This window comes from Toxorhynchites rutilus, chromosome 1 (assembly GCF_029784135.1).
Source record: "Toxorhynchites rutilus septentrionalis strain SRP chromosome 1, ASM2978413v1, whole genome shotgun sequence".
NCBI classification, from domain to species: domain Eukaryota; kingdom Metazoa; phylum Arthropoda; class Insecta; order Diptera; family Culicidae; genus Toxorhynchites; species Toxorhynchites rutilus.
In genome coordinates this window covers 97,645,912-97,664,859 of record NC_073744.1, presented here as the reverse complement: position 1 = coordinate 97,664,859, position 18,948 = coordinate 97,645,912, and positions in this window count along the sequence as shown.

Sequence of the window (18,948 nt, the reverse complement as noted above, 5' to 3'; positions counted from 1 at the left end):
CGATCGTTATCACTGCGCAGTATCGATTTCCTCTGAGCTTCTGTCTGGATGCTCTGTTGGCTCTTTCGACCACTATGCGAATGGCATCTACCGTGGATCTCCCTTTCCGAAATCCGAATTGATTATCGGACAGTCCACGAACTCCCACCGTGCATTCCGTCAGCCTATTAAGGATGATTCTCTCCAAAAGTTTCCCAAGAGTGTCCAACAGGCATATGGGTCTATACGATGCTGGACCACCCGGCGTCTTTCCTGGCTTGGGCAGTAGTACTAGCTGTTGTACCTTCCATCGATCCGGAAAGTAGCATTCGTCTAGACACTTCTGCATGGCTGTCCTGAACATATCAGGGAATGCTAGGACTGCCGCTTTCAAAGCTACGTTGGGGATTCCATCTGGGCCAGGCGCTTTCTTCGTTTTTAGGCGTTTGATAGCTGCAACTAGCTCATCGTTCGTCACATCTCTGCGTTCGATGCTATCCTCATCCTCTCCATATGGCGTGGGTGGCCAGGTCGTTGGGTCGTGCTGCGGAAATAACCCTTCCACGATAATTTTTAATTTTTCGGGACACATTTCGGAAGGTGTCGTTGGGCCCCTGAGCTTCGCCATCACCATTCGGTAAGCATTGCCCCATGGATTGACGTCCACGTCCCGACATAACTCCCTGAAGCAATTAGATTTGCTCCGCTTAATCGCCCGTTTAATAGTGGATCTAGCCTCTCTGAATTCCACTCTCCGCTCTTCTCTGGTGTCTATGCTTGACCGTTGGAAACGTCTTCTGGCGCTAAGGCAGTTGGCCCGAAGCACGCCAAGTGCCTCGCTCCACCAATAGGCTGGAGGTCGCTTATACCTGGGTTCCCTTTTTCTTGGCATTGTTATATCACATGCTGTTGCTAGCGTTTCCGTCAGTTCATCCGCGTTCATGTTCAAGACGTCGCTTTCCACGCGTAGTGCTTCGATGAAAAGGTCCTTGTCAAAGGTTTTTGTCTTCCACCTGCGCGGGCATGTCCTATTTATCCGTACTGCCACGGAGTTTCGTTGGCCAATGGTATAACGGATGGCTTGATGATCACTGTGGGTGTATCCTTCACATACCCTCCACCTCATTTTCGTCATTAGCGACGGACTGCAGAAAGTCCAGTCGATGATGGACTCTCGACCCTCTCGGCGGAAGGTACTAGTGGTGCCCTCGTTGCACAGGGTAACATCCAACTTGGCTAGAGTAAACTAGTAAACTAGTCCCTCTCGCGTTGGTGCATCTGCTTCCCCACTCTACTGCCCAAGCATTGAAATCCTCTCCTATAACGACTGGTTTTCGTTCGGCGAGCTCCTCGGTGAGGACATCCAGCATATAGTGGAACTGGTCCATCGTCCATCTAGGAGGTGCGTAGCAACTGCAGATATAAATTCCGTTGATCTTTGTGATCACGAAACCTTCGCGAGATCTCGAGACTACCTCCTGAATGGGATATCGGCCCATGACCTGGATGGCGGCCATTCGCACTTTATCCGTCACCCAATTGTCGTTACCGGGGGGAACGCGATACGGCTCCGCGATAATTGCGACATCACATTTTGTTTCTGTTGTTGACTGCCACAACAGTTGCTGTGCGATGTCACAATGGTTGAGATTAATTTGGGTTATCTCCATCACTGTTGGCTTGCCCTCGCCTGTTTGTACACAGGGCAATTAAAGCCTCCAGTCATATGGTCATTACTGTCCTCTTTTTCGCAGAGCATACACCTTGGTTTTCCCTTGCAGTCGCTGGCAAAGTGTCTCTCTATTCCGCATTTCCTGCACAGTTTGGATCTATCTGGCCCCAAGCAGCCTTTCGCCAGGTGGCTGAAGTTTAAACACTTGAAACATCGCTCCAGTTGCTTGGGAACAGGCGGAATGATTCTAAAACGACCCACACCCCAGCAGACGTTTATACTCTCTAACTTCAGCAACTTGTTAACTGCGTCCATTGAGAGACGAAACGTTGCGGTCTGCGTCCCGCGATACGCCTTTCGTAGTCGGATTTTCATCGGAACTTTGCCAAGGATGTTTTCCTCCTCCAACTTCTGACGTAGGTCTATCTCGGTGGTGAACAGACTGAGGTTCCTGCATTCTATCGATGCCTCGGAGGATAAGGCCCTTACGTTCGCTCCATCGCCGAGAACCCTTTCTACAAGATCCTTGAATGCTGAGCTCCTGATTTCTGGGTCTCTCTTCAGCTCGAACAGCATTTCGCCGTTCTGGGTGCGCCTGGACTTCACCACGCTCTCCTCCAGTTTCTTGAGGCCAGGGTCCTCTCGCATTTTTTTAAAGAGATCAGCGTATGATACGTTGCCCTTCGCTTCGACGAGGAGTGCATCGCCCGCCGAAGATTAGGCTTCTTGTCTTTTGGCCCCTGCCACTTTTCATTCTCTTTCTTATTTTTTTCCACTATTTTCACTTTTCTCTCCCTCTCTTTTTCTTCGTTCCTTTGTTTTTTCTTGTTTCTTTTCGTAACCGTGCTGCAGTCGTTTCTCTTGCTATCGGTGCTGATCTGGTCATCGCTGTCACCCAGCTCTTCGCTGTCGCCCTGGGCGGCACTATCGTCTTGATCATCGTTGTCGTGATCGTCCTTGCGTTTTTGAGCATTTCTTCTTCTGCTGGTGAATCCTTTTTTCTTTTTTCCGAACGGTTTCGACGAATCTTTTGCGTCACCTGTCCAGCTGCAGCTCTTTGCAACGCTTCTGCGAGTGCCTTCTGGGCGGTTTTCGTCCTTTCGACGAGTCCATCGTGCTCCTTCAAAGCTCGTCCCAAGAGAGATCTTATACCCGACATCCTGGTCTTGATCTCCTTATGCACGTTGGGTTTGTCCTGCACGAAGGTGTCGAGTTCTTTGACCCTCAACATGATCGTGCTCAGGATGCTATCTCCAGTCAGCCCTCCTTCCTGGGTTAAACTACCGCTGGACTTTGGCAGGAACAGGGGATTGATCCCCCGACTTTGCTGGGTCTCAGGTATTCCTCCATTACTGCCGCTAGGGCCTGGTGTTTCCACTTGTTTGAGTATTGGCGATCGCAGAAGCTTTTTACTACGAATGAACGCGTTGGCTTGGTCACCTGTATCCATCATACTCTCTCTTCGTTCTTCGTTGGTTTTGTAGGTTGTCTCCATTTTGGTAGGGTCCCAACTTCGGGCCGCTATCTCCGCTCGTTGTACATAGTCGCCTTTTTGTGATCCCATGGTTATCTATGCAAGCAGTGAGGCCATGCAGGGGTTGACACGGTCCTTCATGGGGACCGTGTTCAGAGCCGGATCAGCGCAAGTCAGGAATGTGACATCTGATGCCTATTACCTAGTGCCAAGGCCTAGACGAGCATCGAACGTACCCGAAGACTTGCCAAGTTGTTACCGGGACGGGGGCAACCGTACTATTAACCCACACGCCATTTCAGGTAGGTGTCACCCTTCCTTACTCAGGGAGCAGAATAGCACGACTGTCGGCTTTTAGCATCGCATGTTATCCGTTTTCGTGTCTTGTCCGTTTTCCATGTCATACCAGTATGTCGTAATCAGGATCTTACTGGCGTCGATCCTGATGTGCTCGGCACTCCTCTCGTTGCTCCTGTACACGGTATTTCCCCCGTGCATTCTCCATAGGCTTTACCGCGCCCTTACTCGCGTTGTCACCCGATTAGTCGCCTTCTACGACAGGGACAGGGACGTAGACCCGAAGTGCTATTCTAGGCCGGCAGCTCCACGGCTAACTCCCTAACTCCCTACTCTCTACTCTCTACTCTCTACTCTCTACTCTCTACTCTCTACTCTCTACTCTCTACTCTCTACTCTCTACTCTCTACTCTCTACTCTCTTTGGCAGACTTATCTCACTTCTTAACTAGGCGAACCTAGCCAGAATTTTCACCTGCCCCCGGGCTTCTGAATGCCAAAGGGGGACTAGGCTCTGCGGAATGCACGTATCTGCATGCTCGTGCTGTTTCAGTCCTGACCGAGAAATTGTCGGACAATCGCGCAGGTGCTAAGGATGACCGACTTTTGGATGCCGGCCAATTCCTTCTCCATATTCAACACCTTTAGCGCTTCCAGAAGTGTCTTCGGGACAATTCCAGTTCCAGAGAGAACGACTGGAACAATTCTTGGGACTTCCCTTAGCCCCCACAGTTCCTTGAGCTCCACGGCCAATGGTCGGTACTTGCAGATTTTGCGACCGTGGGTCTCCTCCAGATTCTGGTTCAGTGGAATAGCGACATCGATGATGGTGACTTTGCGGTCGCTCTTGTCGTAAACCATTATATCTGGCCGGTTGTGGTGGATCGAGAGGTCGGTCAGAACAGTGCGATCCCAGTACAGCTTGAAACGGTCATTTTCCAGGACAGGTGCAGGCAGGTACCGGTAGTTTGGTACGTTGTCTTCCAGTAGAGCACATTGGAGCGCCAGTTGTCGATGAACAATACGGGCCACGTTGTTGTGGCGCTCGGTGTAGGCTGCGTTGGCCAAAACGGGACAGCCTCCCATAATGTGCTCTATGTTTTCACCTGGTTGATGGCACATCCGGCAAATGTCATCAACGTCTTGATGCCAGACGTACCGCCTGCAGTTTCTCGTCGGCATTATCCTGTCCTGGATGGCTATCATGTCGGCTTCTACTACTGAAGAGAGTTCACCACGCGTTAGCCACAGATTAGATGCGGCCTTGTCGACGTGTGGCCGATCCAGTTGATGGGGGTGGGCACCATGCACTGCCTTCTGCTTCCAAGCTGCAATCTTCTCCTCCACTGTCTGCAGATTGCAGTTGAGTTGGTACTCCGCTTGCGCCAAGTGCAGAGCGCTGTATCCTCTGTCGGCGGCGCAGACAGCCCGGTATAGCGCGTTTTGGTTGGCGCGTTCTGCGAAGTACTCGCGCAGTTGTCGTACCTGGGCAACACACAGTGCAGATATGTCGACTATTCCAAGTCCCCCTTCTTTGCGTGGCAGTGAAACTCTCTCCAGTGCCGATTGAGGATGGTGCATTCCGGCCTCTTTAAATGCTTTCCTCATCCTCCTCTCAAGGTCCTCTAGGTCAGTTTTGCTCCATTTGACTACACCAAAACTGAAGGTCAGCAGGGGAACCGCGAATGTGTTGATCGCGCGTACCTTGTTCCCCGCGTTGAGGAAAGTCCTCAGGACACAGTTCACTCGACTCAAGAACTTGTCTCGCAGCTCCGTCTTGATGTCGGAGTGGCGAATCCCGGTGAGCTGTCGGAATCCAAGATATTTATAGGATTCGCCACGAACCATGTCTCTTATGAACTCGCCGTCATAGACCTCGTAACCTCCGGATTCGGTAAGCTGCCCTTTCAGCATATGGACACAGCGGCACTTGTCAAGGCCGAACTCCATGCAGATGTCCCTGCTTATGTCTTCGACAACCCGGATAGCTATACCTAGACGCTGACGTGAATCACCGTAGACCTTGAGATCATCCATGTAGAAGGTATGGGTCACTTCTTCGTGGGCGCCGTCGCCATACCTTATTTTATAGCCATGACCGTTTCTATTGAGCGTCCTACTGAGGGGGTTCAGTGCCAGACAAAACCAAAGCGGGCTGAAAGAGTCGCCTTGGAATATCCCCCTCTTTATCTGCAGCGTTCTAGACTGCAACACATTTTCCCCATCACTGAGGTGCAGAGACGTACTCCACTGCCTCATCGCATGCTGCAGGAACCTAACGACGACGGGATCAATTTTGTAGAGCTCCAATACTCGGACGAGAAACGAGTGAGGTATGGAGTCATAAGCCTTCCTGTAATCGATGTAGGCCATACTTAGGTTCCGCTGGTTATATACCGCCTGGCCGACTATGGCTGCGTCGATGATGGCCTGGTCTTTGCAGCCATGCGTATTTTTCCTGCATCCTTTCTGCTCTTCTGCGATGATGTGATGCTGTTCGCAGTGAGCAGAAACTTTGGCGGTAATTATGCTGCTCAGTATTTTGTACAGACTCGATAGGCACGTTATCGGTCTGTACTTTGATGGGTTCAATGTGTTGCTGTCTTTCGGGAGGAGGAAGGTGACGCCACGGGTGGCGAATTCAGGAAGGTTGTGTGGGTCACGTAGCACCTTGTTGAAGCACTCAGCTATCTTTGGATGTGCGACGGTCAGCTTCTTGTGCCAAAAGTTCTGGACACCATCGGGGCCCGGTGCTGCCCAGTTCCTTAGGTACCGCGAGGCTTCGCGGACATCGTTCTCTCCGACGATGATAGCTGGCATCTCTCCAATTTCACCACAACTCTCCTCCTCCCGTCTTAACCACATTTGCCCGTCGCGATGTTCTACTGGGGTCTCCCAAATACCAGCCCAGAAGTTCGTCACATCGCTAATATCTGGCAAACCTTCGCGGTAGTCGGGCTTCTCGTCGCTAATGTGGTCGTAAAACGCTTTCTCGTTATCTCTGAACATCCGATTTTGTTCCTGGCGCTTTGCAGAGTCAGAGTAACGTTTCAGCCGTTTTGTAAGGACGCTCAATTGCTGTACCAGTGTGTCGAGTTTTTCCGTCAGCTGGTGAGCTCCCAGCTGGCGAAGTTCAGTAGGCCGCACGATCACAGCAACTTGGCGACATAATTTCACCGATCTGCTGCCTCTTTTGTACGCCATCAGTCTTCCAATTGCGGCGCGCTTGTTTAGGATCCGTTGCTCCAATCTCCTTCGCCATGGAGGCTCACGCCTTTCACGGAGATGTTGGAGCAGTCCGCCTCTTGGCCTAATACGGTATCCTAAACTTTTGGCGGTCGCCACAGCAGCACAGTAAACTTTCAGTTGCAGCTCCTCCATGTTCTCAGCATCAACCAAGTGCAACGGAAGAACGTGCTCGTTCATGAGCTTTACTGCACTTGTCAGCCTGCGGGAATGCTGCAACTTCGGGATCCTGGGGCGCGACAAAGGGTCCGTGTCGCGGAACTGTGAGATCGCCTCGTCGTAATGGAAGACCAGATCGCGTAGTAGTTGTTGATCTGGCTGTGGATCTTCCGGCTCAGAGGGTTGTTGTACTGTGGCCTCCACTGGTGCTGATTCGCGTGCCCCACTCGCGAATGAATTGTTCAGCCGTACTGAACTTCGTCTCGACACATCGCTTGCTCTGCTTGTTCTGGAGCTTAGTTCTCTCTGCACCTGCTGCTTGATCTCGTCGACTTGCGTTTGGGAGAGCATATTGTTGCGTACAATCGCTCTACGCCTCGCGTTCATCGCGTTTTGGTCAAGCCTCCCGACGAACTCTGGATACGCTTCCTCGAACATTGCGAGTATTCGAGGGCGACCGCTCATGTCCGTCTCCAAAGCAGTGCAGATGTAATAGGCGCGGATCACGAATGGCGCTCGGTGTAGGCTGCGTTGGCCAAAACGGGACAGCCTCCCATAATGTGCTCTATGTTTTCACCTGGTTGATGGCACATCCGGCAAATGTCATCAACGTCTTGATGCCAGACGTACCGCCTGCAGTTTCTCGTCGGCATTATCCTGTCCTGGATGGCTATCATGTCGGCTTCTACTACTGAAGAGAGTTCACCACGCGTTAGCCACAGATTAGATGCGGCCTTGTCGACGTGTGGCCGATCCAGTTGATGGGGGTGGGCACCATGCACTGCCTTCTGCTTCCAAGCTGCAATCTTCTCCTCCACTGTCTGCAGATTGCAGTTGAGTTGGTACTCCGCTTGCGCCAAGTGCAGAGCGCTATATCCTCTGTCGGCGGCGCAGACAGCCCGGTATAGCGCGTTTTGGTTGGCGCGTTCTGCGAAGTACTCGCGCAGTTGTCGTACCTGGGCAACACACAGTGCAGAAATGTCGACTATTCCAAGTCCCCCTTCTTTGCGTGGCAGTGAAACTCTCTCCAGTGCCGATTGAGGATGGTGCATTCCGGCCTCTTTAAATGCTTTCCTCATCCTCCTCTCAAGGTCCTCTAGGTCAGTTTTGCTCCATTTGACTACACCAAAACTGAAGGTCAGCAGGGGAACCGCGAATGTGTTAATCGCGCGTACCTTGTTCCCCGCGTTGAGGAAGTCCTCAGGACACAGTTCACTCGACTCAAGAACTTGTCTCGCAGCTCCGTCTTGATGTCGGAGTGGCGAATCCCGGTGAGCTGTCGGAATCCAAGATATTTATAGGATTCGCCACGAACCATGTCTCTTATGAACTCGCCGTCATAGACCTCGTAACCTCCGGATTCGGTAAGCTGCCCTTTCAGCATATGGACACAGCGGCACTTGTCAAGGCCGAACTCCATGCAGATGTCCCTGCTTATGTCTTCGACAACCCGGATAGCTACACCTAGACGCTGACGTGAATCAGCGTAGACCTTGAGATCATCCATGTAGAAGGTATGGGTCACTTCTTCGTGGGCGCCGTCGCCATACCTTATTTTATAGCCATGACCGTTTCTATTGAGCGTCCTACTGAGGGGGTTCAGTGCCAGACAAAACCAAAGCGGGCTGAAAGAGTCGCCTTGGAATATCCCCCTCTTTATCTGCAGCGTTCTAGACTGCAACACATTTTCCCCATCACTGAGGTGCAGAGACGTACTCCACTGCCTCATCGCATGCTGCAGGAACCTAACGACGACGGGATCAATTTTGTAGAGCTCCAATACCCGGACGAGAAACGAGTGAGGTATGGAGTCATAAGCCTTCCTGTAATCGATGTAGGCCATACTTAGGTTCCGCTGGTTATATACCGCCTGGCCGACTATGGCTGCGTCGATGATGGCCTGGTCTTTGCAGCCATGCGTATTTTTCCTGCATCCTTTCTGCTCTTCTGCGATGATGTGATGCTGTTCGCAGTGAGCAGAAACTTTGGCGGTAATTATGCTGCTCAGTATTTTGTACAGACTCGATAGGCACGTTATCGGTCTGTACTTTGATGGGTTCAATGTGTTGCTGTCTTTCGGGAGGAGGAAGGTGACGCCACGGGTGGCGAATTCAGGAAGGTTGTGTGGGTCACGTAGCACCTTGTTGAAGCACTCAGCTATCTTTGGATGTGCGACGGTCAGCTTCTTGTGCCAAAAGTTCTGGACACCATCGGGGCCCGGTGCTGCCCAGTTCCTCAGGTACCGCGAGGCTTCGCGGACATCGTTATCTCCGACGATGATAGCTGGCATCTCTCCAATTTCACCACAACTCTCCTCCTCCCGTCTTAACCACATTTGCCCGTCGCGATGTTCTACTGGGGTCTCCCAAATACCAGCCCAGAAGTTCGTCACATCGCTAATATCTGGCAAACCTTCGCGGTAGTCGGGCTTCTCGTCGCTAATGTGGTCGTAGAACGCTTTCTCGTTATCTCTGAACATCCGATTTTGTTCCTGGCGCTTTGCAGAGTCAGAGTAACGTTTCAGCCGTTTTGTAAGGACGCTCAATTGCTGTACCAGTGTGTCGAGTTTTTCCGTCAGCTGGTGAGCTCCCAGCTGGCGAAGTTCAGTAGGCCGCACGATCACAGCAACTTGGCGACATAATTTCACCGATCTGCTGCCTCTTTTGTACGCCATCAGTCTTCCAATTGCGGCGCGCTTGTTTAGGATCCGTTGCTCCAATCTCCTTCGCCATGGAGGCTCACGCCTTTCACGGAGATGTTGGAGCAGTCCGCCTCTTGGCCTAATACGGTATCCTAAACTTTTGGCGGTCGCCACAGCAGCACAGTAAACTTTCAGTTGCAGCTCCTCCATGTTCTCAGCATCAACCAAGTGCAGCGGAAAAACGTGCTCGTTCATGAGCTTTACTGCACTTGTCAGCCTGCGGGAATGCTGCAACTTCGGGATCCTGGGGCGCGACAAAGGGTCCGTGTCGCGGAACTGTGAGATCGCCTCGTCGTAATGGAAGACCAGATCGCGTAGTAGTTGTTGATCTGGCTGTGGATCTTCCGGCTCAGAGGGTTGTTGTACTGTGGCCTCCACTGGTGCTGATTCGCGTGCCCCACTCGCGAATGAATTGCTCAGCCGTACTGAACTTCGTCTCGACACATCGCTTGCTCTGCTTGTTCTGGAGCTTAGTTCTCTCTGCACCTGCTGCTTGATCTCGTCGACTTGCGTTTGGGAGAGCATATTGTTGCGTACAATCGCTCTACGCCTCGCGTTCATCGCGTTTTGGTCAAGCCTCCCGACGAACTCTGGATACGCTTCCTCGAACATTGCGAGTATTCGAGGGCGACCGCTCATGTCCGTCTCCAAAGCAGTGCAGATGTAATAGGCGCGGATCACGAATTCGTTCATTTCGTGTGTCCACATGATCCGTCGCCTAGTAGTACCCACAAGTGTGGACGACTGTCGTCTGACAGTCGCAACACGCCTCGTAGGCGCAGCGTTTCGTTGGTGATGTCGATGGCTGCTGTTTCCGTGTGGCGGTAGCTCTTCGGGTTGAACCCGGCTGGTGGCCCGCTCTTGCACATCGCCCTCCAGCCGCTGGCCGCTCGCTCTTACGCCCGTTCGAGGACCAGCTCCAGTTCGGGGACCCTCCTCGGGTGATCGCATTCTAATAATTCTTCGTGATCGTAGCTCCATTTTATTGGGTGTATCTCCTTTGCCCGGGAGACAGCGGGTTGGTTGGCGGGTTGGTTAGGTTGGGTTTTTTTATTGGCAGACTTATCTCACTTCTTAACTAGGCGAACCTAGCCAGAATTTTCACCTGCCCCCGGGCTTCTGAATGCCAAAGGGGGACTAGGCTCTGCGGAATGCACGTATCTGCATGCTCGTGCTGTTTTAGTCCTGACCGAGGAATTGTCGGACAATCGCGCAGGTGCTAAGGATGACCGACTTTTGGATGCCGGCCAATTCCTTCTCGATGTTCAACACCTTTAGCGCTTCCAGAAGTGTCTTCGGGATAATTCCAGTTCCAGAGAGAACGACTGGAACAATTCTTGGGACCTCCCTTAGCCCCCACAGTTCCTTGAGCTCCACGGCCAATGGTCGGTACTTGCAGATTTTGCGACCGTGGGTCTCCTCCAGATTCTGGTTCAGTGGAATAGCGACATCGATGATGGTGACTTTGCGGTCGCTCTTGTCGTAAACCATTATATCTGGGCGGTTGTGGTGGATCGAGAGGTCGGTCAGAACAGTGCGATCCCAGTACAGCTTGAAACGGTCATTTTCCAGGACAGGTGCAGGCAGGTACCGGTAGTTTGGTACGTTGTCTTCCAGTAGAGCACATTGGAGCGCCAGTTGTCGATGAACAATACGGGCCACGTTGTTGTGGCGCTCGGTGTAGGCTGCGTTGGCCAAAACGGGACAGCCTCCCATAATGTGCTCTATGTTTTCACCTGGTTGATGGCACATCCGGCAAATGTCATCAACGTCTTGATGCCAGACGTACCGCCTGCAGTTTCTCGTCGGCATTATCCTGTCCTGGATGGCTATCATGTCGGCTTCTACTACTGAAGAGAGTTCACCACGCGTTAGCCACAGATTAGATGCGGCCTTGTCGACGTGTGGCCGATCCAGTTGATGGGGGTGGGCACCATGCACTGCCTTCTGCTTCCAAGCTGCAATCTTCTCCTCCACTGTCTGCAGATTGCAGTTGAGTTGGTACTCCGCTTGCGCCAAGTGCAGAGCGCTGTATCCTCTGTCGGCGGCGCAGACAGCCCGGTATAGCGCGTTTTGGTTGGCGCGTTCTGCGAAGTACTCGCGCAGTTGTCGTACCTGGGCAACACACAGTGCAGAAATGTCGACGATTCCAAGTCCCCCTTCTTTGCGTGGTAGTGAAACTCTCTCCAGTGCCGATTGAGGATGGTGCATTCCGGCCTCTTTGAATGCTTTCCTCATCCTCCTCTCAAGGTCCTCTAGGTTAGTTTTGCTCCATTTGACTACACCAAAACTGAAGGTCAGCAGGGGAACCGCGAATGTGTTGATCGCGCGTACCTTGTTCCCCGCGTTGAGGAAAGTCCTCAGGACACAGTTCACTCGACTCAAGAACTTGTCTCGCAGCTCCGTCTTGATGTCGGAGTGGCGAATCCCGGTGAGCTGTCGGAATCCAAGATATTTATAGGATTCGCCACGAACCATGTCTCTTATAAACTCGCCGTCATAGACCTCGTAGCCTCCGGATTCGGTAAGTTGTCCTTTCAGCAGGTGGACACAGCGACACTTGTCGAGGCCGAACTCCATACAGATGTCCCTGCTTATGTCTTCGACAACCCGGATAGCTACACCTAGACGCTGACGTGAATCAGCGTAGACCTTGAGATCGTCCATGTAAAAGGTATGGGTCACTTCTTCGTGGGCGCCGTCGCCATACCTTATTTTATAGCCATGACCGTTTCTATTGAGCGTCCTACTGAGGGGGTTCAGTGCCAGACAAAACCAAAGCGGGCTGAAAGAGTCGCCTTGGAATATCCCCCTCTTTATCTGCAGCGTTCTAGACTGCAACACATTTTCCCCATCACTGAGGTGCAGAGACGTACTCCACTGCCTCATCGCATGCTGCAGGAACCTAACGACGACGGGATCAATTTTGTAGAGCTCCAATACCCGGACGAGAAACGAGTGAGGTATGGAGTCATAAGCCTTCCTGTAATCGATGTAGGCCATACTTAGGTTCCGCTGGTTATATACCGCCTGGCCGACTATGGCTGCGTCGATGATGGCCTGGTCTTTGCAGCCATGCGTATTTTTCCTGCATCCTTTCTGCTCTTCTGCGATGATGTGATGCTGTTCGCAGTGAGCAGAAACTTTGGCGGTAATTATGCTGCTCAGTATTTTGTACAGACTCGATAGGCACGTTAACGGTCTGTACTTTGATGGGTTCAATGTGTTGCTGTCTTTCGGGAGGAGGAAGGTGACGCCACGGGTGGCGAATTCAGGAAGGTTGTGTGGGTCACGTAGCACCTTGTTGAAGCACTCAGCTATCTTTGGATGTGCGACGGTCAGCTTCTTGTGCCAAAAGTTCTGGACACCATCGGGGCCCGGTGCTGCCCAGTTCCTCAGGTACCGCGAGGCTTCGCGGACATCGTTCTCTCCGACGATGATAGCTGGCATCTCTCCAATTTCACCACAACTCTCCTCCTCCCGTCTTAACCACATTTGCCCGTCGCGATGTTCTACTGGGGTCTCCCAAATACCAGCCCAGAAGTTCGTCACATCGCTAATATCTGGCAAACCTTCGCGGTAGTCGGGCTTCTCGTCGCTAATGTGGTCGTAGAACGCTTTTTCGTTATCTCTGAACATCCGATTTTGTTCCTGGCGCTTTGCAGAGTCAGAGTAACGTTTCAGCCGTTTAGTTAGGACGCTCAATTGCTGTACCAGTGTGTCGAGTTTTTCCGTCAGCTGGTGAGCTCCCAGCTGGCGAAGTTCAGTAGGCCGCACGATCACAGCAACTTGGCGACATAATTTCGCCGATCTGCTGCCTCTTTTGTACGCCATCAGTCTTCCAATTGCGGCGCGCTTGTTTAGGATCCGTTGCTCCAATCTCCTTCGCCATGGAGGCTCACGCCTTTCACGGAGATGTTGGAGCAGTCCGCCTCTTGGCCTAATACGGTATCCTAAACTTTTGGCGGTCGCCACAGCAGCACAGTAAACTTTCAGTTGCAGCTCCTCCATGTTCTCAGCATCAACCAAGTGCAGCGGAAGAACGTGCTCGTTCATGAGCTTTACTGCACTTGTCAGCCTGCGGGAATGCTGCAACTTCGGGATCCTGGGGCGCGACAAAGGGTCCGTGTCGCGGAACTGTGAGATCGCCTCGTCGTAATGGAAGACCAGATCGCGTAGTAGTTGTTGATCTGGCTGTGGATCTTCCGGCTCAGGGGGTTGTTGTACTGTGGCCTCCACTGGTGCTGATTCGCGTGCCCCACTCGCGAATGAATTGCTCAGCCGTACTGAACTTCGTCTCGACACATCGCTTGCTCTGCTTGTTCTGGAGCTTAGTTCTCTCTGCACCTGCTGCTTGATCTCGTCGACTTGCGTTTGGGAGAGCATATTGTTGCGTACAATCGCTCTACGCCTCGCGTTCATCGCGTTTTGGTCAAGCCTCCCGACGAACTCTGGATACGCTTCCTCGAACATTGCGAGTATTCGAGGGCGACCGCTCATGTCCGTCTCCAAAGCAGTGCAGATGTAATAGGCGCGGATCACGAATTCATTCATTTCATGTGTCCACATGATCCGTCGCCTAGTAGTACCCACAAGTGTGGACGACTGTCGTCTGACAGTCGCAACACGCCTCGTAGGCGCAGCGTTTCGTTGGTGATGTCGATGGCTGCTGTTTCCGTGTGGCGGTAGCTCTTCGGGTTGAACCCGGCTGGTGGCCCGCTCTTGCACATCGCCCTCCAGCCGCTGGCCGCTCGCTCTTACGCCCGTTCCAGGACCAGCTCCAGTTCGGGGACCCTCCTCGGGCGATCGCATTCTGAGTATTCTTCGTGAACGTAGCTCCATTTTCTGGGTGTATCTCCTTTGCCCGGGAGACAGCGGGTTGGCAAGGCCTCCATGACCCGGGAGGCCTTCCCCGGGAGAGATATAGCGCTCTGACTCGCTCGCACCCCCTCACTTAGCCACTTTCGACACCCGTTCTCGGAGCCAAGACCAGGTGTGTGTTTCCAGTTCACGCCCGATCTAAAAATGTCGTCATATGATCTTCGTGGAGGCGTGAGATAGGAACATTTGAGACCAACAGGTAGGCTCCTACCCTAGTGTTGATCCCCATTTGAGAACCTTTTTTTTTTTGGCAGACTTATCTCACTTCTTAACTAGGCGAACCTAGCCAGAATTTTCACCTGCCCCCGGGCTTCTGAATGCCAAAGGGGGACTAGGCTCTGCGGAATGCACGTATCTGCATGCTCGTGCTGTTTCAGTCCTGACCGAGAAATTGTTGGACAATCGCGCAGGAGCTAAGGATGACCGACTTTTGGATGCCGGCCAATTCCTTCTCCATATTCAACACCTTTAGCGCTTCCAGAAGTGTCTTCGGGACAATTCCAGTTCCAGAGAGAACGACTGGAACAATTCTTGGGACCTCCCTTAGCCCCCACAGTTCCTTGAGCTCCACGGCCAATGGTCGGTACTTGCAGATTTTGCGACCGTGGGTCTCCTCCAGATTCTGGTTCAGTGGAATAGCGACATCGATGATGGTGACTTTGCGGTCGCTCTTGTCGTAAACCATTATATCTGGCCGGTTGTGATGGATCGAGAGGTCGGTCAGAACAGTGCGATCCCAGTACAGCTTGAAACGGTCATTTTCCAGGACAGGTGCAGGCAGGTACCGGTAGTTTGGTACGTTGTCTTCCAGTAGAGCACATTGGAGCGCCAGTTGTCGATGAACAATACGGGCCACGTTGTTGTGGCGCTCGGTGTAGGCTGCGTTGGCCAAAACGGGACAGCCTCCCATAATGTGCTCTATGTTTTCACCTGGTTGATGGCACATCCGGCAAATGTCATCAACGTCTTGATGCCAGACGTACCGCCTGCAGTTTCTCGTCGGCATTATCCTGTCCTGGATGGCTATCATGTCGGCTTCTACTACTGAAGAGAGTTCACCACGCGTTAGCCACAGATTAGATGCGGCCTTGTCGACGTGTGGCCGATCCAGTTGATGGGGGTGGGCACCATGCACTGCCTTCTGCTTCCAAGCTGCAATCTTCTCCTCCACTGTCTGCAGATTGCAGTTGAGTTGGTACTCCGCTTGCGCCAAGTGCAGAGCGCTGTATCCTCTGTCGGCGGCGCAGACAGCCCGGTATAGCGCGTTTTGGTTGGCGCGTTCTGCGAAGTACTCGCGCAGTTGTCGTACCTGGGCAACACACAGTGCAGAAATGTCGACGATTCCAAGTCCCCCTTCTTTGCGTGGTAGTGAAACTCTCTCCAGTGCCGATTGAGGATGGTGCATTCCGGCCTCTTTGAATGCTTTCCTCATCCTCCTCTCAAGGTCCTCTAGGTTAGTTTTGCTCCATTTGACTACACCAAAACTGAAGGTCAGCAGGGGAACCGCGAATGTGTTGATCGCGCGTACCTTGTTCCCCGCGTTGAGGAAAGTCCTCAGGACACAGTTCACTCGACTCAAGAACTTGTCTCGCAGCTCCGTCTTGATGTCGGAGTGGCGAATCCCGGTGAGCTGTCGGAATCCAAGATATTTATAGGATTCGCCACGAACCATGTCTCTTATAAACTCGCCGTCATAGACCTCGTAGCCTCCGGATTCGGTAAGTTGTCCTTTCAGCAGGTGGACACAGCGACACTTGTCGAGGCCGAACTCCATACAGATGTCCCTGCTTATGTCTTCGACAACCCGGATAGCTACACCTAGACGCTGACGTGAATCAGCGTAGACCTTGAGATCGTCCATGTAAAAGGTATGGGTCACTTCTTCGTGGGCGCCGTCGCCATACCTTATTTTATAGCCATGACCGTTTCTATTGAGCGTCCTACTGAGGGGGTTCAGTGCCAGACAAAACCAAAGCGGGCTGAAAGAGTCGCCTTGGAATATCCCCCTCTTTATCTGCAGCGTTCTAGACTGCAACACATTTTCCCCATCACTGAGGTGCAGAGACGTACTCCACTGCCTCATCGCATGCTGCAGGAACCTAACGACGACGGGATCAATTTTGTAGAGCTCCAATACCCGGACGAGAAACGAGTGAGGTATGGAGTCATAAGCCTTCCTGTAATCGATGTAGGCCATACTTAGGTTCCGCTGGTTATATACCGCCTGGCCGACTATGGCTGCGTCGATGATGGCCTGGTCTTTGCAGCCATGCGTATTTTTCCTGCATCCTTTCTGCTCTTCTGCGATGATGTGATGCTGTTCGCAGTGAGCAGAAACTTTGGCGGTAATTATGCTGCTCAGTATTTTGTACAGACTCGATAGGCACGTTATCGGTCTGTACTTTGATGGGTTCAATGTGTTGCTGTCTTTCGGGAGGAGGAAGGTGACGCCACGGGTGGCGAATTCAGGAAGGTTGTGTGGGTCACGTAGCACCTTGTTGAAGCACTCAGCTATCTTTGGATGTGCGACGGTCAGCTTCTTGTGCCAAAAGTTCTGGACACCATCGGGGCCCGGTGCTGCCCAGTTCCTCAGGTACCGCGAGGCTTCGCGGACATCGTTCTCTCCGACGATGATAGCTGGCATCTCTCCAATTTCACCACAACTCTCCTCCTCCCGTCTTAACCACATTTGCCCGTCGCGATGTTCTACTGGGGTCTCCCAAATACCAGCCCAGAAGTTCGTCACATCGCTAATATCTGGCAAACCTTCGCGGTAGTCGGGCTTCTCGTCGCTAATGTGGTCGTAGAACGCTTTTTCGTTATCTCTGAACATCCGATTTTGTTCCTGGCGCTTTGCAGAGTCAGAGTAACGTTTCAGCCGTTTAGTTAGGACGCTCAATTGCTGTACCAGTGTGTCGAGTTTTTCCGTCATCTGGTGAGCTCCCAGCTGGCGAAGTTCAGTAGGCCGCACGATCACAGCAACTTGGCGACATAATTTCGCCGATCTGCTGCCTCTTTTGTACGCCATCAGTCTTCCAATTGCGGCGCGCTTGTTTAGGATCCGTTGCTCCAATCTCCTTCGCCATGGAGGCTCACGCCTTTCACGGAGATGTTGGAGCAGTCCGCCTCTTGGCCTAATACGGTATCCTAAACTTTTGGCGGTCGCCACAGCAGCACAGTAAACTTTCAGTTGCAGCTCCTCCATGTTCTCAGCATCAACCAAGTGCAGCGGAAGAACGTGCTCGTTCATGAGCTTTACTGCACTTGTCAGCCTGCGGGAATGCTGCAACTTCGGGATCCTGGGGCGCGACAAAGGGTCCGTGTCGCGGAACTGTGAGATCGCCTCGTCGTAATGGAAGACCAGATCGCGTAGTAGTTGTTGATCTGGCTGTGGATCTTCCGGCTCAGGGGGTTGTTGTACTGTGGCCTCCACTGGTGCTGATTCGCGTGCCCCACTCGCGAATGAATTGCTCAGCCGTACTGAACTTCGTCTCGACACATCGCTTGCTCTGCTTGTTCTGGAGCTTAGTTCTCTCTGCACCTGCTGCTTGATCTCGTCGACTTGCGTTTGGGAGAGCATATTGTTGCGTACAATCGCTCTACGCCTCGCGTTCATCGCGTTTTGGTCAAGCCTCCCGACGAACTCTGGATACGCTTCCTCGAACATTGCGAGTATTCGAGGGCGACCGCTCATGTCCGTCTCCAAAGCAGTGCAGATGTAATAGGCGCGGATCACGAATTCATTCATTTCATGTGTCCACATGATCCGTCGCCTAGTAGTACCCACAAGTGTGGACGACTGTCGTCTGACAGTCGCAACACGCCTCGTAGGCGCAGCGTTTCGTTGGTGATGTCGATGGCTGCTGTTTCCGTGTGGCGGTAGCTCTTCGGGTTGAACCCGGCTGGTGGCCCGCTCTTGCACATCGCCCTCCAGCCGCTGGCCGCTCGCTCTTACGCCCGTTCCAGGACCAGCTCCAGTTCGGGGACCCTCCTCGGGCGATCGCATTCTGAGTATTCTTCGTGAACGTAGCTCCATTTTCTGGGTGTATCTCCTTTGCCCGGGAGACAGCGGGTTGGCAAGGCCTCCATGACCCGGGAGGCCTTCCCCGGGAGAGATATAGCGCTCTGACTCGCTCGCACCCCCTCACTTAGCCACTTTCGACACCCGTTCTCGGAGCCAAGACCAGGTGTGTGTTTCCAGTTCACGCCCGATCTAAAAATGTCGTCATATGATCTTCGTGGAGGCGTGAGATAGGAACATTTGAGACCAACAGGTAGGCTCCTACCCTAGTGTTGATCCCCATTTGAGAACCTTTTTTTTTTTTGGCAGACTTATCTCACTTCTTAACTAGGCGAACCTAGCCAGAATTTTCACCTGCCCCCGGGCTTCTGAATGCCAAAGGGGGACTAGGCTCTGCGGAATGCACGTATCTGCATGCTCGTGCTGTTTTAGTCCTGACCGAGGAATTGTCGGACAATCGCGCAGGTGCTAAGGATGACCGACTTTTGGATGCCGGTCAATTCCTTCTCGATGTTCAAC